The 23,955-nt window shown below is 34.9% G+C and overlaps 1 long non-coding RNA gene across 1 annotated transcript in view; it reads left to right on the forward strand.

The window, feature by feature from the left end:
* The window catches only part of LOC132681126 (uncharacterized), a 31,536-nt gene that overhangs the window by 2,165 nt on the left and 5,416 nt on the right, over positions 1 to 23,955 (forward strand). Inside the window, exon 2 of the long non-coding RNA XR_009610873.3 lies at positions 4,137 to 4,217. This is a non-coding gene — a long non-coding RNA (uncharacterized LOC132681126). The remainder of the gene's footprint in view (positions 1 to 4,136; positions 4,218 to 23,955) is intronic.

The raw sequence follows: 23,955 nt of genomic DNA on the forward strand, positions 1-23,955 counted from the left end.
ACATCTTTACCCCTGCACAATGGAATCTTCACTGCTTCACATTCCACAAGGACCACCCTTTTGCTAAAACTATTTAACTTAATTCCACTAGGATTCAACTCATGATATTTCTGCAGTTGCCACAGAAAGCCTCAGACTTTCTCATACCTCCTGGGTGGTCTCCTGCTTGTCATCTAACCCTGAAAAATCCCTTTTCAATCCCCTTCTCACCATCCCCCTTTTGAGGGTCCTCTTGGTCCATCAGTAGCAAAACCTCGTCAACCTCCTTTTTGAGCATTTCCTTTAGCATTTTACTCTAAAAGGAACCTGGATCTCCACTAATGATACTTTTGTTTACTTGTTTTTCTTTTACCCCTATATCCACTAGTCTTAAAAGTGGAGTACTTTTTCTTTGTTTCCTCATTGATAGTTCCATACCTCTCTTCTTCTATTTTCCTTGCAACCATCTTGATTCTTTTCTTCTTTTCTTTTTTTTTCTGTCTTTTGTTTCATCACTTCAATTCTTCATAGTGTTAAAATCTAGAAGTATCTGAGCACTTGTTTCATCTCTCAGTGATTTTAAACATTATTTTATTGTTTTCTCCAAATCTACTCATGTCTTCTTTTTTGGTGATTAGAATACATGTGGAGAGGATCCTGCCCACTCTGGCCTCCCAGTTTCTTTAATCCCCAGTTATTCCTTCGGTTAAACCCTAGACCATGTCAATTCCTAAACCTGTAACCTTTCCATAATCTCATTTTTATACATCTCATTATTGATTACTCCCCCTTCCTTCTAGTTCATTCCTCTAGAATTATATACCCAACAAACTTTTACCTAACTGTGACCTCCCATCCATGGAGTCTACTAGTCTCTTTGCTGGAGACTTTACATCAGCCCTTGTGCCTTTTTTTCCCTCTTTCTACACTCACTCCCTTGGTGATTTCATTACATCTCATGCGTTTAAATATTATCTGTATGCTGGGGCTCCTGGGTGGCTCATTCAGTTAAGCATCAGACTGTTGTTTTCAGCTCAGTTCATGATCTCACAATTGTGAGATAGAGCCCCATGTCAGGCTCCACTCTGAGTGTTGAGCCTGCTTAACAGTCTCTCCCTCTCTCTCTGCCCCTCCCCCAATTTCTCTCTGTCTCTCAATCAACATGACCTCTATGCTGATGATACCCAAAATAACGTCAGCTTATATTTCTCTGTTGAACTCCTAAAGTGACAGATGGAGGCAACTGTTTTTGCTTTCTATTTGTTGATTTGTATATTTCAGTTTTGATAACAGTTTCTGGAACATGGTAGGCCTACAATAAATAAATGAATAGATTATTTGCCCCCCAAAACAAAGAAGTAAGAATACATGGTTTACTGAAATAATTTTGGGTAGTAGTATGTGGTTGAAATGAAAAGTGCCTGTGTATATATAGGGATGAGGATATTGGTTGAAGCTGATTTTAAGGAATTTTCACTTTATCATTATCATATACATATTCTAGACCATATCTATATTTTTAACACTAATAAGAGTTCAATAAATCAAAAGATTAAGTCTTTAATAAAAGATACTTTGTTATTATAGTATTTTAGTGTTTTATAGAATTGTAGAGTCATACATCATCCTCAACAGGGAATTCATAGCCTGAGCATTCATAGTATGAAGTCAGTTATCTGTTATGTTACACTTATTTCTGTGAATTTAGTAAGCAAATAACCTGGCAAACTATCACTGTAGAAAAGTATTATAGTACACAACAAATATAGGAAAAACATAAAATGTGCATGGGCAGATGTATTTAGAATGAATAATATAGAATGGATTATCTTGAAAATTTTAACTTGTCAGCATGAGAAAATCCACACTTATGTGTGCTTCAGTGAAGCACTTCATAAGATTTCAGAAAGTATATGATACTTTAAATTATGCACTTTTATTTCACAGTAAAAATATTCATGTGGCTCTAATGAATGACCCATCTTGTTATACAGTAGAGAAGAATGTGAAAAAAATTGGACAGACTTCATTGTCAGAACCCCATGTTTTCTGGTTTAGAACATCATTAAGCTCAATATCACTCTGAACTGTCATTTCCCTTCCTAACAGCGCATGCACAGAATAATGATTGCCAACAGGTGGGGGTTAATTAATCGGATTTCTTGCACGTGGGCTACAGGTGGAGAGCTGTGCTTCCCTGAAGCAGTCATACCTGTCTTTACATGTCCCAGCACTTGGTGTACAGTGTCGTAGAGAGAGCAGCGGAATTATATTAATCAAATTTTAGTTTTTATCTAGTTCCTCTTAAAAAATATGCCCAGATATTATTAACTACATAGTATCCTTGGAAAAGTAGTTTATGGTTACATCTGTGAATAAGGTGTTCGTTTATACACAAACTTACTTGTGTTTATACATGTGTGTACATGTTCTACTACCCAGACTACTTGAAAACTGCTTCTGTACTTTTTTTGTTTTATGTGATTTCAGTTAATATACTCCATGGGATTAATTATAATTCTCTGGTCCATGTAGTAAAAGAATACCAACTTTGAAAATAGAGACAATAAATCCCCATAGTAATATCACCAGTATTATAAAGGGATATTCTCAATATGTTTACGCAAAAATATTGACAATTTAGATGAAATGGACAGATATAAATTATTAATCTTCTATCAAGGGCTGGATCTGACTTCACCAGCCCTTGAATCTGGATTGGCCATGTGACTTTTTGAGCCAATGGGGCTTCAGTAAAAGTAGCAGATGCAGATGCTTGAAATATATTGGACATTGAGGTTGTTTTGTTGTTTTTATTGAAAGTGGAAATCTTAGCCACCAGGTGAATAATATAGGGGTTGGTGAGAGTTTGAGAAGGCATGTGGAGCGAAACCAGCATAAGTGGGAAAACAGTTTGCCAAACACCATACATGTGAGGGAGGACTTCATCAATCATCCAGCTTCTCACTGCAGAGCAGCTGACAACAGAAACGTGAGAAGGTGCAATAGAACCTACCCACCCAAGACCATCTAGATTGTAAAACCACCCAGTTAAATGCAGAATTACAAGATAATTTAAATGTTATTTTAAACCACTAAGGTTTGGGATTATTTGGTATGAAGAAATAGCTATCTGACAAAGTAATGTGTTTCTTAATTGATACTCTCTTTACTATAAAAATAAGCAAAAATAACAAAAGCTGTCCTTTGCTTATAAATTATGGCTTGTCATAGTCTGATTAAGTTAATATACTACATACAATGTCCTATCCCCATTTCAGCTGGAAGTCGAGAGAGCTGAAATAGAGATGGAAGGAGATTCTAGATTTAGGGGTAATGATTAAAAGATGAAACATGTCAAACCACATTTGACCAATTCAGCAAGAAATAAAAAGACATCACAGATCTTTATGTACAAAATGACCCATTTGGAAATATGTTTCAGAAAGAGTTTAGGATGAATGGTAGAATTTGCCAAACAAGTATACTCAGAACCATAAAAACATCATTATTTTGTTTTATTTCATTTTGTAAGCATCACACCAAAAAGACAATTAAAAACTAACATTCATTTAAAATTCTACCATTGTACCTCTTCATTTAAGAGATTAGTGGAGGAGGGAGGAAGGGAGAGAGTATGTATAGGGATGTGGTAAAGGGGAAATAAAGGCAGGAGAACACGTGGTAAGGCTCTTACACTGATGTGAGCAAGAAACAAGAGTCTGTGTTATAACGTGGCAATGAGAATTAGAAGCCCATGATTGGTTCAAAAGAATTGTGTATGGATCCTTAGCTGCAGTACAAAATCTGGTGTTAACAGTGCTGACCTAAATGAAGTAAATTTTTTTTTCTGAAAGAAACAAGATCAAAGCTTAAATTAAATCTAGAAAAAAGAAAATCTTTAGTACCTATTAAAAGACCTAAATTGTCCATTTTGTATTAGTTTATATTATTTATATTGTGTTAAAACTCCATTAAAATCATACTTTGAAATAGTTTTAATAGTATTTCTGTCTTCTCAATCTATTTTTTTCTTTATCTCTTGGATCACCTGTCACTCCTCCTCCTTTGCCTCTCCTACCCTTTTCTTCCACCTCCTTAATTTTCTTTAGCATAATTTTTGGTTCTAATGCGGATTTATATCCCTCTGTTTGCAGTAAGCTATGGGATACAGCCTATGTGGTGGTGAAGAGAAGGGACCAAGTGGTCACGCCTACATCCCAGCACCTACGAATTTGGTAAGCTTGGGCTTGTGATGGAAGTTTTCTGTAGCTTTCCTATTCATACGAACAGAGTAATAATGGAGCTCACCTTACTAGGTTGTATTAAATATTAAACAAGTTAGTACATTTAAAGTGTTACATTTAAAGTTCTTAGGACAGTAATCACTCAGTAAATGTTACTGGTTAATTGGTTCTATCCCTATACTTAATAGAAAATGCTGGTGTAATTGATAGAATTTGCATCAGTGTATGCCGAACAAATATACTCAGAACCATAAAAACATTATTATTTTATATTTCATTTTGTAAGCATCACACCAAAAAGACAATTAAAAACTAAACTTCATTTAAAATTCTACCATCCTAACTCATCATATACCTTCAGTTTTTCTGAATTTCTTTTCATTTTTTCCCATATCCATGCAATTACATATTTTGCTTAATTTCAACTTTTTCACTCTAAATTAATTCTATACTTCCAATTAATATTTCATGATTATTATTTTAATATCTGAATAGGGTTTTTCTATAGTCACAATTTACCTGACTCAATTTATTTTTTTTCATAATTTTAATGTGTAAATGAGGATATTTATAGTGAAATTTTTCTTTCTCTTACTTTATACTCAGATTTCTTTTTACTAAATTTAGATTTGTAATAAGAATTATCCCACAAAAATTACAAAATGGACAGCAAGAAATTTAGATGAACAACCTATATTTGAAATAGCAAATTCAAATAGAAATATAAGACAATAATATAATTTTATCATAATTTGTTTCATAAAAGAAGACCTACTACTTAGACTGAAAAATGGATGCATCATTAAAATGCAACAACTGAAATTTGAGTATTTGAATTTGGTTAAATATTTTTAAGACAGAGAATGGTAATTCGTCACCTAAAATATAATAGAATTACCTTTAATGTTAGGCAGTGATGAACACTAGTACTCACTAACATCTAATTTTCCTCTCTTTCTGGATCTATAGGGAAGACTGTATTTTTCTGCTCCTTGATGTTAAGCTGGTGATAGATTCTTAATTCTGTCCAACGGGCTGTGAGAAGTGATTGGGTTTGCTTCTGGGGTAAAGCTTTTACTTAGAGGATTCTTTCTTTTTTGTTGCAATGTACAAGGTGGACTCATGGTCCAGATAAAAAAATGCTAACAAAAGGCAGCATAGCTTCCACTAGGTCTCTGTGTGCAGGGCAGAGTCATTCAGGACATGCACTGGAATGGGAAGGGCACATGCAAAATAAACATTTGTTTGCCGATTCCTCTGTTATTTGGAATTTTTTGGAACTTGTATAGACTCTGGTCACTCATTAGTTGACCAATACAATACTTAACAAGGCCTCACGTGTTTGCCAATTTAATCAAATAATTCTTTCTAAAAAATTTCCCTATTTTCCTTCAAACATAAATTACTTAATGTGATCCTCGTTGACTTCATAACCTGTAGTAACATTTTACTTTCTCTTTTCTGGTTCTCTTGAATAGATGATCTTTTGTCAGTTCTTTTAGTTTTTTTTAACATTTTGAAAATATGTTTTAAGTTTATTCATTTTTGAGAGAGAGAGAGAGAGAGTGTGTGTGTGTGTGCAAGGGAGGGGAAGAGAAAGAGAGAGAGAAAGAATCCCAAGTAGGCGCTGCACTGCCAGCACAGAGTCTGATGGGGGCTCCAACTCCTGAACCATGAGATCATGACCTGACCCGAAACCAAGAGTCAAATGTTTAACTGACTGAGCCACCCAGGTGGCCCTAGTGTTTTTTTGTTTGTTTGCTTGTTTTTTGTTTTTTGTTTTGTAACATTTTCATACTTGAAAATGTCAAAAATAAAAATTACAGCTTTATAAAAAAAAATAACACAAGAGTTTCAATAATGACTTTACACAGTATTATGATTTCAGATTGACAGTTAACAATCCCCCGTTTTTAAACATTTCTGAATATTTATATATTTTATTTTTTAATGTTTATTTATTCTTGAGAGAGAGAGAGACAGAGACAGAGTGCGAGCAGGGGAGGGGCAGTAAGAGAGGCAGACACAGAATCAGAAGCAGGCTCCGGGCTCACAGCTGGCAGCACAGGGCCCAACGTGGGGCTTGAACTCACAAATGGTGAGATCATGACCTGAGCTGACGTCAGTCGCTTACCTACTGAGCCATCCAGGCTCCCCATCTGAATATTTATATCAATGGTATAATAAAATGGATTGTATCCATGAGAAAGTGTGATAAAATATTTTATTAGTTTATCCATAAAGTATTCTTTTTTAGTAAAAATATTTTCTTGCAGCTAAGTAATGGGTTAAAAGTGTAACACATTATGAAGTCTGAAATGAAGAAGTTGTTGGAATATAGATTATGAAAATACTTCAGAGCAAGAATATATTCCAATAACTTGATAAAAATTGCAAGCCAATTACCTGCAAAAATAAAAAAAACAATTATGTTTGATAATTTAGAAATATAAATGTCACGAAATGTGCAATTGTTTTCAATTTCATCTCTCATAACCATATAGACTCAATTATAGTTTTCCATTATACAAGACTAATTAGTTTCACAAAAACTGGCATCTTTGCAATGCAAGGTATCATAATTAGGATTTCATGTTTTAATTTGTAAGTGTGTTCCCTTTGATTTACTGCCATATGCTTTATTATTTTAGATACATATTTTGAACAGATATTTCTGAAATAATCAGTTTACTCTTTCCTTTGAACTACATTTGTGTTTAATCAGAAAACAAAGGCTGTCCTTTTTACAAGAACATTTAAAACTAAGAAAAAAAATGATAAAGAAAAGTAATCTTCTAAGATCTAGAACAATTAAAAAGACTTTCCATCCTGTATGATTTCAGTCATCTTTGCTGCTTTTTGTCCCGGAAACCTTCCTACTAAGTTATAATTTTATCTCCATTTTGAAGAAAGATTATTAGATAGTAAAACATATAAAACAAAAGAAATGAATGAAATAAAACACACAGCAGAGCAGAATGAGTGAGGAGTAAGATAATATGTTGATGAATGTTTCATTAGGCAATATCTTACCTCCCAAATTGCTACATTGCTAAATTGGATATTATTAATGTGAACAAAGTGTATTTCACGGGATGCTAAAGCATACAGATACTTTCTTGAATTCACACAGGTTTAAATCTAGTTTGATTGAGGAGACAAGAAAACGGCTAGTAAATATGAGCAATACTGGTAAGGCCACAATAAAACTATAAGAAACGAGTAATCAGTGGAGGGAGAAAAAATTGTGATATGACCTGGGTTAGTTCATGTATGCCCTTTTCCTACAGCTGATGATAAAATCAACCCTTTCATAAATAACTTTAATTATGAATTTAGGTGTCAATATAGATATCCTCTTTATATTTGATATGTGAACCCAACTCTTTGCTGCTAATATAGGCATAAAGACTTGTATATAGGAAGAGTCGATATATGCACATGGTAAATGGATGATATTTGAATTAAGATAGGTTCACCTTTCTAACATAGTATAAATCTGAAAATACTCAGTTGTATGTTGTAATTAAATCTCTGGGAATATTCCTTTCTGAATAAATAATCAATTCAACTGACTAGAACACTTACATGTAAGCATTGGTAGAATAAATATTACCAGAGCTTAACTTTTTGCTAATTAAACTAAACTTAGTGTTTGAGTTTTCTTGTCATTTGAACCTCAGAAATTTAAGTTTAGGTGCAAGTATCACATTCTCACAGAATGAAAATTGAATATCAAAACCAGTAATCCTAACGGTAAGGAAGTAAAACTCTGAGATTAAAAAGATTGATAGCAAATGTTTGAATATTTATTTCTTTTAATTTTTTTAATGTTTATTTATTTTTAAGAGAGAGATAGAGAGACAGAGTGTGAGCAGGGGAGGGGCAGAAAGAGAGAGAGAGACACACCCACACAGAATCCAAAGCAGGATCCAGGCTCTGAGCTGTCAGCACAGACCCAGACACGGGACTCAAACCCATGAACCATGAGATCATGACCTGAGCCAAAGTCAGGTGCTTAAGAGACTGAGCCACCCAGGTGCCCTGAATATTTATAGTTTCTAATACGTTGGAAGATATATCTTGGATTTTAAATAGTACTCTGCTATATTCACACTGCAACAGTGGTTTATTTGTTTTAAAATTTTTAAATTATAATGGAAAATGACAAGAAAATAGGCCATTGTTGAGATTTCCTAGTGCATTGTTTTGTGGAAACTAAAATATGATTAACATAGATAAAAATAGATTGAGTTCTTTAACTTGAAAAATGTATAAAATAAAGAGGTCCCTGAATGGTTTTTAAAGTTCAGCATATCCATTCATCAGTTGATGGACATTTAGGCTCTTTCCATAATTTGGCTATTGTTGAAAGTGCTGCTGTAAACATTGGGGTACAAGTGCCCCTATGCATCAGCGCTCCTGTATCCCTTGGGTAAATTCCTAGTAGTGTTATTGCTGGGTCATAGGGTAGGTCTATTTTTAATTTTTTGAGGAACCTCCACACTGTTTTCCAGAGTGGCTGCCCAGTTTGCATTCCCACCAACAGTGCAAGAGAGTTCCCATTTCTCCACATCCTCTCCAGCATCTATAGTCTCCTGATTTGTTCATTTTGGCCACTCTGACTGGCATGAGTTGGTATCTCATTGTGGTTTATATACACAATGGAGTACTACTTGGCAATGAGAAAGAATGAAATATGGCCTTTTGTAGCAACGTGGATGGAACTGGAGAGTGTTATGCTAAGTGAAATAAGTCATACAGAGAAAGACAGAGACCATATGTTTTCACTCTTATGTGGATCCTGAGAAACTTAACAGAAGACCATGGGGGAGGGGAAGGGAAAAAAAAAAAAGTTAGAGAGGAAGGGAGCCAAATCATAAGAGACTCTTAAAAACTGAGAATAAACTGAGGGTTGATGGGGGGTGGGAGGGAGGGGAAAGTGGATGATGGGCATTGAGGAGGGCACCTCTTGGGATGAACACCGGGTGTCGTATGGAAACCAATTTGACAATTAAAAAACTAATAAAAAAATAAAAGGTAATCATGAAGGATCCGTGTGGTGACATAAATGTTCTGTATCTTGGCTGTCATTGTCAATATCCTGGCAATGATATTGTACCATAGTTTTCCAAATGAAAAATTAGAACTTCTCTGAAGAAATAAAATGTATTGAAAAGAACCAAATAGAAATTATAGAACAGATACTGTACTATAGATTTGCAATGTGTTTCCATTGGGGGAAACTGGGTGAAGCATACATTGAATCTCTCTTTTGATTCCTTACAACTGCATGTAAATCTACAATTATCTCAAAATAAAAATTCTAATGAAAAAATAAAGCTAAGCACATATTTAATATTGATCGTCTTTTTAACAAGACTATTTATTAAACCTGAACACTCCTTTCCACATAGCTGGCTATATAATACAACGTTTACTGTACAAAAGCTAATACTTTATTTTTTCTATACAATTTGAAATAAAATACGAATTTGAACTTTTCTTTGCTTCTGGCTACCATTTTCAGAACTTCAAAAGAAGGTATTCAAAAGAACAGGGGGAAAACTCTGGTCACGTATTTTGATCTGATGAAGATCAGTTTAGTCTGGTTACTCAGCCAAATGTGGAAGGAAATAACACCAGATATTTTATTTGATTGTCTTGACCACATAATTCTTTTGAAAGGCTTAATCCAGAGATCCCACAAGTAAAAAGGAAAAAAAAGTATGTTTCCATAATAAAATTTTCTTAATCATATATCTGAGTTGACTTAATTCGTTTTAGAACTTAAGAGAATTTCAGTTTCTAGTCTTCCGTTGTCTGAAGTCTAGTCTTGAGTTTTCTTCCATTGTTAACCTTCATTAGAAAGTATCCTTCCCTTGATTATCTTTCAAAAAATGCATAATTAATATATTTCTAAAGATGGATGATAAACTATTCCTATCATAACAGTTAGAAATGTATTTTTTCAGTATAGTAGTGTTAATTTGGACAGTAGATCATCATTTCTGTTGATAGTCTTGAACCATGTGTTTTATAAATTATACTTATTATATAAAATAACCTTGGGAAATTAATCTTTCCATGTTATTCATATGTACACTTCACCTGAAAAGGACTTTGATTTCACTTCTTGGGAATTACTGGAAAATGGATTTCCCACCTAGAATTCTAGCACATTTATAAACATGACCTAGTAGTGGAATTTATGGCATGTAGTCCTTCTGTTGAGGATTTCTGTGTACATAAAATTGCAACTGGGTTGCTTTCTTCTGTGTAAAATAAAGTGATTGGGAAAGACTACTGATTTGACATTTTAATTTTAGCACAATATATTTTTATGAAAATAAAAGCCTCCCTTTTCTTTCCATGATGTAGAGTCACATCTGCCAACTCCGAGGATGAAAATCACGCAATTGGTAGACCAGGGGAATCAGTGAACTCCCAAGTCTTTCCCAGCTAAGCAATCTATGATAATTTATAATTTAAGTTAATGGAAAATATCTCTAGCTTTTCAGCATGTTGCCCCTGGTTTCTTTTCTGGAATGCCCTCTTCAGTGACATGGAAGTTTCTCCAGAACCCATCCTCCAAAACCAAGCTCAATTCCCTTCTCCCAGAAAATTTCCTCATCCTCCAATTAGTTTCTCCAGACCTTATACTTCTCTAGTCTATAATCCGAGTTGACTCTCAGGAAATGTTTGCATAATTGAGTTGTGGAGAGGAGAAACAAGAAAAACATCAAAACCAAAATTTTAATTAAAGTCCTTGTTACTAGAAAAGTCAGGTGACCGAAAAAGTACAGAAAGAAGGCTTCCACAGCCACTAAATTTACTCTGTGCCACAAATTTTGATCACCAAATCTTTCATTAACAGCTGGTCGTCAAAACTTCTATGTTGTTAATGATTTCTGCTTGATGTTATACCATTCATTTCATACTTTGTTTTGTTGTTGTTGTTTGGTAGTGGTAAAAATACATCAGTTGGCATTTTAATTTAATACTTCAAGTTTCACACATCAGCCCCAGTTAGATAATATCTTAGCTCTCAAAAAGAGAAACAGCAAAGTTTTCACTGCAGAGAGTCCAATGGGTCCCGTTCTACATTAGACCATCAACTTTGTCAAGAAAACAAATGACTCAGAAATGTGACCTGGAATGAAAGTCAGTCTTCACAACATCCTTGGACATTTGAACATGCTTTAATTCCTTGAGTTTATTTGTCTAAAATCCATCTCATAAAAAGGTTCTGCCTGTAGGAAACCCAGAACTCGCCTCCGGACTCTATGAGAGGGTAGAGAAAAGATATTCGAGGAGAGACCAGAAATGCAGTTTTGATTTAGCCGCATTACAGTAAGGAAAGGGAAAAAAACTATTAACATAAGGTAACAAAAATAATGTGCAAAAATCATGAAACAGGCATGATACCACAGTTACATCTATCTTAAACACTCATTGTGCTGGAGGATGGTAAGTATCAATACAGTGTGGATATAAGACTTCCAAATGTTGAGCAGAGAAATGCCAACCTGATTTATCCTTAGGAAATCTAATGATGCTAGTAAGTAAGTAATGGAAATATTCATTAAAGATAATGAAGGACTTGGTGATTCAGTACAAAAAAGAGTATTTTTTCTTATTAGAGAAAAAGCAATATGTATTGCATTCACAGGTTTACATTATTTTATAGATTTATCAAGATCCAAAGAGAAATGGTTTTGTTCGGGGAAGAGAATTCAATGTTTGAAAATAAAACCTCTCTAAATTATTCTTCCATGCATGCTGAAACAAACAAGAAATGTCTGACTCATTCACATCATATAAGAAACACTTACTATAAAGCTTAAACCTATAAAAACCTGTAACAAAATATGGAAACAAATCTTGTGACATTGAATTATCAAGATTCCTCAAATACAACTCCAAAAGCACAATTCATAAAGAAAATCTTCATAAACTGAGCTATAGCAAAATTAAAAACTTCTGTTCTTTAAAAGACACTGTAAAACAAGTAAAGGCAAGTGAAAGAAAATAGTTGCGAAACACATACCTAGTCAAGGACGTGTTTTCAGAATAGAACACTAAACATAATCTCTCCAGAAGCTCTCACAATGCAATAATAAACAGAACACCAAATCAAAATTGGGCAAAAGATTTGAACACATGATAACAAGAAGTTTTAATTTGCATTTCCCTAATGCCTAGTGATGTGGAACACCTTTTCATGTGCTTATTACTCATCTGTATATCCTCTTTGGTGAAACATCTGTTCACATCTTTTGTTCATTTTCTAATTGAATTGATTGTTTTTTAAATGTGAGTTTTGAGAGTTCTTTATATATCCCAGATGCTAGTTCTTTGTAGGATATGTGGTTTATAAACTTTTTCTACCAGTTTGTAGCTTGTCTTTTCATCTTCTTCAGAGAGTTCTTCATCAAGCTAAAGTTTTAACTTTTGTAAGTCCACTGTATCATTTTTTTCCCATTAATGGACTGTGCTTTTTTGCCTGGTCCTAGATCTTGAAGATTTTCTGTTGTCAGAGACAGGGACTGTTGGTATTTGGCTGGAGTAGGGTGGGCATTGACAAAAAGGTTCTTTGGTTTTGTTTCTTTTTTGGCCTGTGGGAACAGGCTTTTCCTGGGGGCTTTCTTTCTGTACCTGTTAGCTCTTTCAGGTTGGATGTCATGCAAATGCTCTGTCTGGCTCAAATGGGAGACAATATGAAAAGCGAAGGAATTCAGTGACGCCAAGTCTTTACTTAAGTCAAGCAATCTTCAGGCAGCCCACCTCCTTCTTCCCAACTTTGAGGGACTTTCTATGGTATTCTTTGAGTCCTAGCATGACCTTATATGACATTTTCCTGGAGCAGTCTTTGGTCATTCCATTGGAAAGTCTGGATCTAAAACTTTCCCCTCATTCTCAATAGATTTATTAATAGTAGTACAATTTGTATTCTCCTTAAAGCATCATGTGTCAAAGATCTGTGAGTATGTAATATATGGTTTTCAGTATTTCAAGGGTGGATTGATGCCAGATATACCATAATATAGCTTGGGCTGTCAAATTGTATTTTTCACATAACATCACAAGAGAAATAGGTATTTTAATTTCTAAAACCTCTACTTGTTGCAAGACATCATGACTACCTCCACTCATTCCTTAATTAATATATTTCAGCCAAATTTCCTTTCAAACTCCTGTAGTCTCCTTATTAGTTTTATTGTTATTCTGAATTCCATTCAGTTTGTCTCTGACCTAATGTACAGACACACTCAAATAATAATCTAATACACCTTACTTGGACTTGGCGGGATAGGACACTTTTTACAATGCTCTGTAGAGAAGACATGCCAGTTGGCTACCTCACAATTCAAGGTTCTCAGAGAATACCCAAACGTGCCATGCTAGGACTGCTCTAAAAACAATAAAGTGCCATTTAATGATTATATATAGTGATGTAATTAATATAGCAATGACTAAGCACACTTGAGTATTTCTTGAATGTTAAAAAAGGTAGCAAGTGATATATCATTTTAAAATAAGTATCAGAGGGTAGGAGTTCTGGCTATGACCAAGTGATGAATATTCTCTCAGTAAATACTCTCTGTAAAAGCAGCTATCAGCCTATACCAAGTGGACAGGAACCATTATTTCAGCACACTGGAATTTGACCAAAGGCATAGAAAAGCCTGAGAAGTATTTACCTTTAAAGATAGCCTGAACATCAGACAAAGTATAATAGGGAGCCAGCGACAAAGCAGAACTGTGGTTTACAGAGTATGGCAAAAACAGGGCAAATTTGTGGCTTAAAGGCAATATCTAAGTATATATGTATTGAGCTACCCCATAATAATAGCAACTGAAAAGCACAATCCAATTATGGCAACATTGATGGCAAGGTTTTTCTTCCTCCTAAATTAAGGGGAACCCAGTTATCTGTATGTTCATGTGCATTAGGCACAGGGTTAGGAACATGATAGAAATGCATATATAGGAAGCAAAAAAGGCTCAGAAGAAAGAAGGGTCTATTTTCTCCCTAAGCTTCAAGAACAGGAAGAAAGACTTCCTGGACATGATACTGCCCAAAATCCCAAAGTGGAGAAGACGAATGCCTATGGTGAAAAGTGTGGGCTATTTCAAGTAAACGGCCACAAGGGCAAGAGGGAGAGGTATACAAGTATTTGGCATACCCTTCTGTGTAGCATGAGAGGAAGTGAATTTTGGAGGTAATTTGGCACTAGATCAAGATGGCCTTTTATACCTTGTTATAGAGTTGGAGTTTTTCACTATAAGAATAGAGAGCCATTATTGAAAGGTTGCTTACTGGTGAGTATTGTATCAGATGTGTGCATTAGAAATGCCAATGTGAGGGGCTCCTGGGTGGCTCAGTTGGTTAAGTGTCCAACTTCAGCTTAGGTCATGATCTCACAGTTTGTGGGTTCGAGCACCACATCGGGCTGTGTGCTGACAGCTCAGAGCCTGGGGCCCCCTTCAGATTCTGTGTCTCCTTCTCTGCCACTCCCCTGCTCACGCTCTGTCTCTCTATCTCTCAAAAATAAATAAACATTAATTTTTTTTAAAGAAATGCCAATCTGAACCCTGTTTGGCTGGGTTAGAATTAGGGAGACCCCCTTGAGGAGGTTGTTAGCATGAACCAATTAGTGTAGGAGGAAAGTAGATTCTTAGAGCAACTCTTCTTTAAAGCTGTTTGGTCTTGAGCCCCATTACACTATTAAAAATGATTGTTGGTGCAAAGAACTTTTACTTTTATTCCCTTAAAATTTTCCATAGTAGAAATTAATACAGATTTTTAAATTATTAATTTAAATTATTGAATATAAAGCTATTTACAGAAATGTCATAGTTTTATGAAAACATAAAACATTATGAAATAAATTTTCCAAATTAAAAATCAATGCAAAAAGTTTCGTTATTTTATAATTTTGTAAATCTCTTTAGTGTCTGACTTAGGATAGCTGGATCCTTATATCTGTTTCTGTATTTAGAACAATCTTGTTTTAGTTGATAGATCTGAAAAAAATCTGGTCTTACACAGACAAGAGTTGGAAAAGGAAGGAATGCTTTAATAACTCTCTAACATAACTTTGGATATTCTTCTTAAATACCCCACTAAAACTTAGGGGTAGTTTATTAAACTTTAGCTCCAGTTGAAATTGAACACTATATCAATAAATTTACACGTTGTTACATTAAAATCCATTGGTCGTCTTTGTGCTTTGAATGGATCTTCTCCCCATGAATTATAACTCAGGAAGTTTTTTTGGAAAATACTGGTTCAAATGACATTATTTTCAACTTTCAAATATTGATACATTTTATTATGTGATATTTTAAGAAATTATATTTATTACCTCTGATCTCATCAGAATAGCCTTTAAGTATCTAGAAGCAGTCAAGCTAATAGTAGTAAATATTAGTTTTCCAAAATTATAATTTTTACTTGAAAGAAAGCTCAAATATTATCAATGGCAGTATAGATTCTCAGTTGGTTTACTTGAAGACACATGCTCACATTGTATATTTTTGAGAAAATGACTGACAAATACCCAGGTCTGAATAACTATAGTTTTCTGTCATTCTGTCAAGTAAACATTATGTTCTGTGAAAAGTGATCTCAAAACTCACACAGTGGTTTTCTTCTAGATCATTGTACTGCAGTATACAACAGAAATGTTTCATGTGTGCTTCCCATTTCTCTCAGGCAGACTATTGAAAAAAGAAGTACTTATTGGTAAGATTTAATTAAATTTTAATTTTTCATCAAGGACCTTCTTAAGTAAAACTGGCTTTGTCTTTTTTCTGTGAATTCAGGAAAGTGAAGAATAAAATGACTTATAACGTACTTTGGTGCTACCATCTTCATTGGTCATAAGCAGCCAGCATTTTCCCTACCACTGCTTTTACACCATTAGTTACAAATACCAATATGATAGAGAAAACAATAAAATTATTTTGAACTCCATAATCCGTGGAAATGTATCAGAGATTATTGGAGACCATAGACCATACTTTGAAAACCACTGACTTAAAAAACAGCAGAAAAGAATCAGGGAAGAATGGATGTAAGAGATTTGGAAATATAAACTTTATAAGAACTGTCTTTTTTGAAAAAAAATCTCTCTCAAGTTGCCTACGTAGGTGTATTAGAATAACATTAGTGCAGACTTTTATTGCGTGTGGTTTTGTCTTTTTTTCTTCTTTTCAAATGGCTTCTATCATTTGCCTAACTGATCTACCTAAAGGTTTGTGAAACCATCCCTATCTTTTTCTGTACTTACTCAGAATCTCCTGCAGTACTGACCATGTCATAATTAACTACACAACCAATAAGACCCGATTAGTTCGTAGCTCTTGAAACAGACTGAAAAAAAAAAAGGATAATAGATTTGCACTCTTATGCAACCTAACATTATTATATTAGGCACAACTTTTTATTATTTTTAAATTACTCTGAAATTGAGACATATTCAAATATTAAAATTAAAGCTATTGGCAAACTAATTACTTTCCCACTTAATTATAATAGCACAGAACAAATGGTAGGGTTTGCACAGTAAACAAAAGCCTGGAAGGATAATATCTGCCAGTTAATTATTACTTTAAACATGTGTCTCTCTGTTTGTGACCTATTAGGGTTGTAAGTTTTGCATATTACTATATTTTGAGCCAAGTTTGAAGATGGTAAGAACATAACAAAAGACACAATTATTTAGACATAGGGCTTTATTTTACCACAAATTATTTAAAAAAAGAAAGGCCTCTTATCTCTATTCTAGGAATAGTTTTGTTCTAATCTCAAGCCCATGACCTTGGACACACATCATTTAGTTGCCTGTACTTTATCAGACTCATCTATAAAAAAGAGGTAAAACTAGATGACTTGTCAACTCCAGTCTTTTTCTTTTTTTAAATAAGGTACAATCATCAATCCATGACCATGGTGACCAAAATGATTATTATATGTTAACAGTCTGTGATCTATTAAAAAGTGGATAAATGAATCAGTTTGGTCACCATTACAATGCTGTGGTGATTTTTTAATCTCTTCTGGGCAGATCTTTCAATCTCTTCTGGGCAGATTTTTGCAATTCATTCATACAGATAACTATTAGATGCAACTAGTTTTCTTTTTTCTTAGCAAATGTAAATATTCAGATCATATTTCTATATCCATATTAGAAAATGGCGGCTTAATTTCTACACTTTTCCCCATTTTGCTATTGATTTAGCTGTGTAAATCCAAAACTGATTTTGTAAAGGAATAGACTAAGCTTATTGAGTCAATGTATGATGTTTTGGAACCTGAGAACGTTCTCCAAACTGAATTCTTTGATTTCTAATTATACACTGTTGATTAACATTAGAACTGGTGGCACCTGGGTGGGTCAGTTGGTTAAGCTTCTGACTTTGGCTCAGGTCATGATCTCACAGTTCATGGGTTCGAGCCCCACGTTGGGCTTTGTGCTGACAGCTCAGAGCATGGAGCCTGCTTCAGATTCTGTGTCTCCCTCTTTCTATGCCCCTCAGCTGCTCGCACTATGTCTGTATATGTCAAAAATAAATATTAATAAATAAATAAAATTTAGTGTTGAAATATAAGAAGAAAATAACAAATAAGTACTAATAACTAAGAAAATAAAAAGTAAAATAATCTCTGTATGAGGAAGGGTCTACTTTAGTGGTTTTGGATGATAAATAGATAAATCTAATTCTCCTTCTAGAGTGGTAAAGTGTTTTAAGAAATCACATCTTATGGGGGAATTGAGAATAACTTTTATTTTTTTTATTTTTTTTTTTAATAAGTCATTTCACTGTTTATTTTTTTTTTTCAACATTTATTTATTTTTGGGACAGAGAGAGACAGAGCATGAACGGGGGAGGGGCAGAGAGGGAGGGAGACACAGAATCGGAAACAGGCTCCAGGCTCTGAGCCATCAGCCCAGAGCCTGACGCGGGGCTCGAACTCACGGACCGCGAGATCATGACCTGGCTGAAGTTGGACGCCCAACCGACTGCGCCACCCAGGCGCCCCGAGAATAACTTTTTTTTTTTTTTTTTTTTTTCAACGTTTTTTATTTATTTTTGGGACAGAGAGAGACATAGCATGAACGGGGGAGGGGCAGAGAGAGAGGGAGACACAGAATCAGAAACAGGCTCCAGGCTCTGAGCCATCAGCCCAGAGCCTGACGCGGGGCTCGAACTCATGGACCGTGAGATCGTGACCTGGCTGAAGTCGGACGCTTAACCGACTGCGCCACCCAGGCGCCCCGAGAATAACTTTTAAAGTAGGATGGCAGACCTGCTATGAGTTCCTTGACAATTATATTCAGTCTTATAATCTTCTTACTAAGTACATAATGCATGACCAAAAAACCATGAGAGTGGTGAGCATAGAGGATGTGTCTCTTTCTCTCTCTCTTTCCTCTCTTTCCCCCTTTCCCCATGCCCCCCACCTTCTTCCACCTATCCTTTAACATTTGGCTTCCATTATAATAGGCAGCTGTGCATGGTTGGGTAAAAATTGGACCCTCGTTCCAAACTTAAACCAGAACAATGCTAAAGGCATTCAAAATTGACATTTCTCACCCTTATCAAAATGGAACTTGAGAACTACTCTGTTATCCCTACATGTAGACAATAAAGCTTACCCTGCACTTGCTTCTATAGTTACCCTATGAAGTCATTTTATCACTAATAGTATAGGAATTGAATGTACAGCAGTTTTTGAAATAGCAACTAGTAGTTACTATTTCCCTTTGTCACTCAAAGAAATTCTGATTTTGTTTTAAATGAACCACCTTTTCTGTCTGAGCCCAGTGTCCCTGGCAGAGTTGACTTTATACCCAGCATCAGTGTGTGACTGCCATTAGAACTAAGCCAACCGGCACATCTAGGCAGAGTGTTTCAAAGAAAGTTTCTGACCTATTTTGGACCAGCTTCTCCCAAAGCTCTACTTCTATTGGAACTTATTGTGAAGACAGTATCTCTCTCTTCTGCTGTGGTTATAACTGAGTAAGATAGAACCCTACAGCTATATAGCAGACATCTTTTCCTGTAAGAGGAGAAAGCGTATAATCTCTGATGGTGGTGTGAATGGTATAAAATGGTTGTCATAACCGAATTCACAATGAAAAGTAAAATTTTCTTTGAGCCACTTTAAGTAGGGCATCTTATTTTATATTTGAAATTTCCACTCTAATAAATATAACATGACATAAACTCTCTGCTTTATTTACTTTTATATTTCATTTGTACATTATCTTAATGGGATTGTTTTTTACTTCTGTTAAAATTTGTCCAGTGTCCCTATGAACTGAAGACACACACAGAAAATATTTGTATACATAAAACATATCATAAAAAAATAATTGGGGATCTCTCAAACAACTCATTTAGTTATTAACACAACCAAAAGAAATATAGTAGTTTACTTTTAGTCTTTGTTAGAAACATGGTTTCTTGGAGGATTTTAGTTTTATTTATTTATTTATTTATTTATTTTAACGTTTATTTATTTTTGAGACAGAGAGAGACAGAGCATGAACGGGGGAGGGGCAGAGAGAAAGGGAGACACAGAATCGGAAGCAGGCTCCAGGCTCTGAGCCATTAGCCCAGAGCCGGACGCGGGGCTCGAACTCACGGACCGCGAGATCATGACCTGAGCTGAAGTCGGACGCTTAACCGACTGAGCCACCCAGGCGCCCCGAGGATTTTAGTTTTATGTTATCAAATTCAAATTTTAATATTCAGTTTCAAGGAATATTCTGTATATAATTATTTTTGAATTTTTTTCTGTATAGGTCCTACTCTAAATGAAGTAATATTTTTAAAAAGTTGAATACAAAATAAATGGTAAAGACGTAGTATGCACACAGAAGTTTCTTGAGAAGTTAATTTGGTCCTTTTTCCTGTCTTGAAAAATTATTTTTAATTATAATAAATGTAGCTTACGTGAAGTTAGAGCTAGCTATTTTTTTAAATTTTTATTAATGTTTATTTTGAGAGAGAGAGAGCGAGCACAAATGGGGGAGAGGCAGAGACAGAGGGGAGAGGATCCCAAACAGGCTCTGGGCTATCAGCTCAGAGCCCTACATGGGGCTCAGTCCCACAGACCCTGAGATCATGACCTGAGCTGAAATCAAGAGCTGGGAGCGCAATCGACTGAGCCACCCAGGTGCTCCATGTTACAGCTAATTATATCAAAACTTCTAGCTATGTATAACCTTTAACATTGACCTTGAAGTAGTTTTTCTAGGTTTTGCCAAGAGAATATCTACCCATACTTTAAATATTGTAGCTTTCTCAACCTTGAAGAAAATACATCCTCTGAAACCTCCATTATTGTATTTTCCTTGGGATGGAGCAATTTTTTTCTGACAGAGTACTTGAAGTGGTAGTTATATGTTGATACTGAATAGCCTGAGGCTTAGAAGTCAGTGCTAGACAAATTCTTATTATCTGCACTCACCAAAAATAGTTATGGCAGCAAAAAATTAATCATATGCCTCATTTCAGGAAGATGAAGGGCAAAACTGAGGAAGTGAAGCTCCTCATTTCAGATTTTGGAGCAGAAGTTAAAGGTAGGGAAATAATGCATGGAGAAAAAGTCTATATCTCTAAAACATGAGATTGGTTAATAATCATATGAGTATATAATACCATGATACTTTTCTTCATTTAGACAAACATTTCTCAGAGTGTAGTTCTCACACTGGTTACACCAGAATCACCTGAGGTGCTTGTTAAAGATACTATTTCTTGAGCTATTTTCAAGCTGTTGATTCAGATTATCTTGGTTGGCCCTGAGGGGTCTGAATTTTTAATAGGAACCTCCAGGCGATTCAATAAATGTTGAAGTTTGAAAATTGCTGACTGAGAGCTTGGGAATGACTGGGCTACAGTCTACCTTTTTTCTCCTGATGGGAGCTACATTCCTCCACTTAAGATGGAATTTTATACAGTTTACAGTTGCATACACTGTTTCTACAAAACTTCCCTTGTACACCAGACTTCGACTTCTGTATGTCAGTTGATGAAATAGATTAAAAGCAATTGTATGATAGAAATGTCTTCCAGATGAGGTGGCTGGGTGTCTCAGTCAGTTGGTTAGGTGTCTGAGTCTTGATTTCAGTTTTGGTCATGATCTCAGGATTCATGAGATCGAGCCCCGCATCAGGCTATATGCTGACAGCATGAAGCCTGTTTGGGATTCTCTCTCTCCCTCTTTCTCTGCACCCCCCACCCTCTCAAAAATAAAGAAATAAACTTAAAAAAAATTGCCTTTTGGCTAACAGTTCTGCTTCACCAGAGTCACTTTATTTGTCTTCACAGCATTGCTGTTGTGCTTACGGGAATGTTACTGCCTTCATCCCATATGTAGTAAAAAGAATGTAAAACAAAGGGATTAAAAGTGATGATTCTCAGAGGAGTAATGCATATCAGAAAGAAGAGATTACTATAACTACTTTAAATAATTACTTTTAATATTATCCTTACACAAATGTTATTAAATTTGCAGGACAAAATAAAATAAATAAAATGAAGTGTGTATATGACATGTTAGAAGTACATTTTTCGAAACAGTGTCCTCAAAACATCTTGTAATTAGAAATTTTAAAAAAACACATTTTTTTTCTCTCTGGGATTGGAATCTACCTACCTATCCACACATATATATGTATATATATAATTCTAACTCTGCATCTCTTCCAGGAATTCATTGTGCATGAAATTAAGAGATCGCCTCTATAAATATTGGGGTTTTATTCATTCAGCAAATATTTATTGAGCACCTACTACATTGCAGGTAATATTTTAGAAGCAGTATATGTTGTAGGAACAAAACAGAAATAATAAGGCCCAAGGCCTTCTAAGACCTTGATTCTAGTGGAGGAGGTGAGATAGTCAACAAATCATCAGTAAATCTCTGTCAGGTAACAATAAATGCTGTGAATAAAAATAAAGCAGAATGGCATGTTGTATAGTGTTGTCAGGGAAAATTTCTCTGATAACTTGACATTTGAATGGGAACCTGAAAGATATGAAGGAGTAACCCAAAAAGCTGGTTATGGCACTTTTTAAAACTGGATTACGAGAGGATGGTTTGGTAAAACATTCCTGAAAAATAAAATACAAATCCTATCTATCACTTCCTTGATGCACACAAAATATTTTAATTCCACATGCCAGTGTAATGTAACAAAGATGATAGTCACAGTTTACACAAAACAAATGACTGAAAACTCAAATATCAAGACAGTAACTGATTTGTGATGTAATTTATGAGAGCTTTTAGTTATAGTTTGTAGGTCAGACAGATCATAAGTAGTAGTATGTTTGTTACTACCATCAAGCTACTTTTTTCTGTTTTAGAGAATCAAGTACTCTTGCTTTCCATCTCATTGTCTGGCCTTCTCATTTTTGTATACTTTTATACAAAGGTAAGTAAGGTTATTATTGTTTTTCGATTCCAAGTTGGAATGCTCTTTGTACAAGTTGTTATATGGATAAAAGAAGCTGAAATGAAGTAAATATTAAAAATTTTTAATAAGGTTATTTAAAGGATAAAACACATCTATAATTTTTTTAAATATTTATTTAATTTATTTTTTTAATTCACATCCAAGTTAGTTAGCATATAGTGCAACAATGATTTCATCAGTAGATTCCTTAATGCCCCTTACCCATTTAGCCCATCTCCCCTCTCCCACCCCCTCCAGTAACCCTGTTTGTTCTCCATATTTAAGAGTCTCTTATATTTTCCCCTCCCTGTTTTTATATTATTTATGTTTCCCTTCCCTTATATTAACCTATTTTGTATCCTAAAGTCCTCATATGAGTGAAGTCATATGATTTTGTTTTTCTTGACTAATTTCGCTTAGCATAATACACACTAGTTCCATCCATGTAGTTGCAAATGGCAATATTTCATTCTTTTTGATTGCCTAGTAATTCTCTCTCTCTCTCGCTCTCTTTCTCTCTCTCTCTCTCTCTATATATATATATATATACACACACACACACACACACACACACACACACACATCTTCTTTATCCATTCTATTGATGGACATTTGGGCTCTTTACATACCTTGGCTATTGTTGATAGTGCTGCTATGATCATTGGAGTGCCTGTACCCCTTCTAAACAGCATACCTGTATCCCTTGGATAAATACCTAGTAGTGTAATTGCTGGGTTTTAGGGTAGTTCTATTTTTAATTTTTTGAGGAATCTCTGTACTGTTTTCCAGAGTGGCTGCACCAGTTTGCATTCCCACCAGCAGTGCAAAAGAGATCCTCTTTTGCCACATCCTTGCCAACATCTGTTGTTGCCTGAGTTGTTAATGTGGGCCATTCTGACAGGTGTGAGGTGGTATCTCATGTGGTTTCGATTTATATTTCCCTGATGATGAGTGATGTTGAGCATTTTTCATGTGTCGTTTGGCCATCTGGATGTCTTCTTTGGAGAAGTGTCTATTCATGTCTTTTGCCCATTTCTTCATTGGATGATTTGTTTTTTGGGTGTTGAGTTTGATAAGCTCTTTATACATTTTGGCTACTAACCCTTTATCTGATACGTCATATGCAAATATCTTCTGCCATTCCGTCGGTTGCTTTTTTAGTTTTGCCAATTGTTTCCTTCACTGTGCAGAAGTTTTTTATTTTGATGAGGTCCCAGTAGTGTATTTTTGTTTTTGCTTCCCTTGCC

The sequence above is a fragment of the Panthera onca genome, chromosome A1 (assembly GCF_046562875.1).
Source record: "Panthera onca isolate mPanOnc1 chromosome A1, mPanOnc1 haplotype 2, whole genome shotgun sequence".
Taxonomy (NCBI): domain Eukaryota; kingdom Metazoa; phylum Chordata; class Mammalia; order Carnivora; family Felidae; genus Panthera; species Panthera onca.